Source organism: Dermacentor andersoni, chromosome 2 (genome assembly GCF_023375885.2).
Source record: "Dermacentor andersoni chromosome 2, qqDerAnde1_hic_scaffold, whole genome shotgun sequence".
Lineage (NCBI taxonomy): Eukaryota > Metazoa > Arthropoda > Arachnida > Ixodida > Ixodidae > Dermacentor > Dermacentor andersoni.
The window spans coordinates 118,908,032-118,912,427 of NC_092815.1; the positions used below are offsets into that span (position 1 = coordinate 118,908,032).

Below are 4,396 nucleotides of genomic sequence, written 5' to 3' on the forward strand. Positions count from 1 at the left end.
TTTTATTATGGTAATATGTGTTCCGATTTCTTGTGCTATTAAGTAATGGGCGCCTCTTCGACTAATCCCTCTCATGAACAAGGATTAGGCTATTTGCCACGGGTGATTTTAAAAATTCCGGAAAATTTAAGAATGAATGTATCGTGCAAGGGCTCGGTTACCAAGCGAGCGCGTGAGGACCAGCCGAACTGGCTATAGATAAGTACCGCACGTGGTGATCGCGGCAATCATTCATTGCGCTACACGTATACGCACGCTTCTTGTGAAACAAACATCCTTTTGTCGACTCAGAAGGGTTTGGGTGCGAGCTAGTTGGTACGGATCATTCATATTTAAAACAGCGCAAAAAAAAAAAAAAAATACACGGACAAGGGAGGACAAGGCAGAGCGCGTCCTGTGTCCTCCCTTGGCCGTTTTTTTTTTTTTTTTGGCGCTGTTTTAAATATGAATGGTCCTTTTATTCTCGACTTCCATTCCTGTCTGATCTGATACACGGTGTCAGAAGGGGGATGTGCAACCAGCTCGCCGACAGCAGCAACCGGCGAATACGATGGATGCACCGGTCATATGACTGATGGAGTTCTAACCTCAAGCCGCCGGGCCCGCTTGCTGCTGTCCGGAAGTATCGAAAAAAAAAGGAAAAGCCCTGGAAGGGATTCGAACAGACGTTTGAGCTGTTCTTGGTGGCAACAGTATCAGCGAAGGAGCCCAGGATGTCAGCCGTGAGGACTGCGCTTCTGGCGAGTTTTGCTGGATGGCCTCAAGTTATTTCGCAATATTTCATTTTCCGAGGGCGCAAGGAAGCAGGACTGTGAAACTGTAGCAAATAAGTTCGCAGAATACTTCCGAGAACAGCAGAATGACGTTTTCGTGAGATACTGGTTTCGATCGTGGACACGAGCAGAGTGCGAACCTTTTGAACCGTTTCATGCCGATCCGGTAACTGTTATTATTGATTTTCGGTTAAGGCGCACGTTATAAGAGTATCTGTTTGGGTTCGGTTCGACGCCCTGGTTATGAACTGCTTTTAGTGAATTTTGGCACCTTACTTCAAGACTTACTTTTACGTTCTTGTTACCTTTCTTTTCTTCAAAGCCGGTTTGTTCCTTCATATTTTAATACACATTCGTTCGATGTGCACTTTTCATGAAAAGTATAGTAGCCGGCACCACTTAGCCCCCAACGTCTCCTGCATATAATGTAATATTATATTCAAAATGCCTAACTACTTTATGTAAGGAGTAACCTGGCTGTTACACTGGCTGCAGTCGATGGTGCAACAACCGCGGTGGTGTTCCCAAAGCGCACAAGACACGCTTTGACCGAGTTCCCGTGTTGCACAACTCACAGGTGTACGGGATTCGCGCAGCTGGTGGGTCTTTCCTTGATCGTTTCTTCGCTCCTTTGGTCAACTTCCTGAAACAGACCGTCTCGCTATGGCTATATATACGCGCAGAAGTAAACAGTTCACGCCTCTTCGCCGCTTTCGCGGATCTGACCGCAGCTGAGTGAAACCAGACAGCGCGTCTTTGTGTGACACATGCGTACGACACCGTTTGTGTATATAGACGGTGGGGGCTATAGTTTCGATGTTACAACTTTCCTCCAGACTCGGATGGGAAACGCAGTGTCGCAACATGATGGACGTGCTGCATGCAAACGTAAGGAAAATACATAAACGTGGTGTCAGTATAACGTACGCGTACATTCTAGTTAAATTCAGGGAACGCCATACGCTGCTTAATCTTCATCATCATCATCATCATCAGCCTAGTTACGCCCACTGCAGGGCAAAGGCCTCTCCCATACTTCTCCAACTACCCCGGTCATGTACTAATTGTGGCCATGTTGTCCCAGCAAACGTCTTAATGTCATCTGCCCACCTAACTCTCTGCCGCCCCCTGCTACGCTTCCCTTCTCTTGGAATCCAGTCCGTAGCTCTTAGTGACCATCGGTTATCTTCCCTCCTCATTACATGTCCGGCCCATGCCCATTTCTTTTTCTTGATTTCAACTAAGATGTCGTTTACCCGCGTTTGTTGCCTCACCCAATCTGCTCTTTTCTTATCCCTTAACGTTACACCCATCATTCTTCTTTCCATAGCTCGTTGCGTCGTTCTCAATTTCAGCAGAACCCTTTTCGTAAGCCTCCAGGTTTCTGCCCCATATGTGAGTACTGGTAACACACAGCTGTTGTACACTTTCCTTTTGAGGGATAGTGGCAACCTACTGTTCATGATTTGAGAATGCCTGCCAAACGCACCCCAACCCATTCTTATTCTTCTGGTTATTTCAGTCTCATGATCCGGATCCGTGGTCACTACCTGCCCTAAGTAGATGTATTCCCTTACCACTTCCAGTGTTTCGCTACCTATCGTAAACTGCTGTTCTCTTCCGAGACTGTTAAACAGTACTTTAGTTTTCTGCAGATTAATTTTCAGACCCACCCTTCTGCTTTGCCTCTCCAGGTCAGTGAGCATGCATTGCAATTGGTCTCCTGAGTTACTAAGCAAGGCAATATCATCAGCGAATCGCAAGTTGCTAAGGTATTCTCCATCGACTTTTATCCCCAATTCTTCCCACTCCAGGCCTCTGAATACCTCCTGTAAACATGCTGTGAATAGCATTGGAGATATCGTATCTCCCTGTCTGACGCCTTTCTTTATAGGGATTTTGTTGCTTTCTTTGTGGAGGACTACGGTGGCTGTGGAGCCGCTATAGATATCTTCCAGTATTTTTACATATGGCTCATCTACACCCTGATTCCGTAATGCCTCCATGACTGCTGAGGTTTCGACTGAATCAAACGCTTTCTCGTAATCAATGAAAGCTATATATAAGGGTTGGTTATATTCTGCACATTTCTCTATCACTTGATTGATAGTGTGAATATGGTCTATTGTTGAGTAGCCTTTACGGAATCCTGCCTGGTCCTTTGGCTGACAGAAGTCTAAGGTGTTCCTGATTCTATTTGCGATTACCTTAGTAAATACTTTGTAGGCAACGGACAGTAAGCTGATCGGTCTATAATTTTTCAAGTCTTTGGCGTCCCCTTTCTTATGGATTAGGATTATGTTAGCGTTCTTCCAAGATTCCGGTACGCTCGAGGTTATGAGGCATTGCGTATACAGGGTGGCCAGTTTCTCTAGAACAATCTGACCACCATCCTTCAACAAATCTGCTGTTACCTGATCCTCCCCAGCTGCCTTCCCCTTTTGCATAGCTCCTAAGGCTTTCTTTACTTCTTCTGGCGTTACCTGTGGGATTTCGAATTCCTCTAGGCTATTCTCTCTTCCACTATCGTCGTGGGTGCCACTGGTACTGTATAAATCTCTATAGAACTCCTCAGCCACTTGAACTATCTCGTCCATATTAGTAACGATATTGCCGGCTTTGTCTCTTAACGCACACATCTGATGCTTGCCTATTCCTAGTTTCTTCTTCACTGTTTTTAGGCTTCCTCCGTTTCTGAGAGCCTGTTCAATTCTATCCATATTATAGTTCCTGATGTCCGCTGTCTTACGCTTGTTGATTAACTTAGAAAGTTCTGCCAGTTCTATTCTAGCTGTAGGATTAGAGGCTTTCATACATTGGCGTTTCTTGATCAGATCTTTCGTCTCCTGCGATAGCTTACTGGTTTCCTGTCTAACGGCGTTACCACCGACTTCTGTTGCGCACTCCTTAATGATGCCCATGAGATTGTCGTTCATTGCTTCAACACTAAGGTCCTCTTCCTGAGTTAAAGCCGAATACCTGTTCTGTAGTTTGATCCGGAATTCCTCTAGTTTCCCTCTTACCGCTAACTCATTGATTGGCTTCTTGTGTACCAGTTTCTTTCGTTCCCTCCTCAAGTCTAGGCTAATTCGAGTTCTTACCATCCTGTGGTCACTGCAGCGTACCTTGCCGAGCACGTCTACATCTTGAATGATGCCAGGGTTCGCGCAGAGTATGAAGTCGATTTCATTTCTAGTCTCACCATTCGGGCTCCTCCACGTCCACTTTCGGCTAACCCGCTTGCGGAAAAAGGTATTCATTATACGCATATTATTCTGTTCTGCAAACTCTACTAATAATTCTCCTCTGCTATTCCTAGAGCCTATGCCATATTCCCCCTTATCTTATCCGGGGCTAACTGAGTAAAGTTCTGAAGGCACTGACTTTCCAAGAGCGCTTGCTTGCGTAAGGTTTTAGGCGGAGGCCGAGTTGAGAGGCAGCCCCGGAGGCTATATCATGCGTGCATCAGTTGATCGTCAAAACGATATATATACCAGCCGCTTTCGGGGAAGATAGTGAATCATTAACAAACGCAGTCCAAGATAGACTTATTCGGAGGACCGACCGATCATTATCAACGTTCTTGCGGTTTCACATACGAGCCGCTGCATGCATGCACCCGC

General features: G+C 45.9%; 1 pseudogene; it reads left to right on the forward strand.

Moving 5' to 3' along the window:
- The window catches only part of LOC126541199 (tubulin alpha-3 chain-like), a 9,875-nt pseudogene extending 9,300 nt beyond the window's left edge, over positions 1 to 575 (forward strand).
- Positions 576 to 4,396: the final 3,821 nt, after the last annotated feature.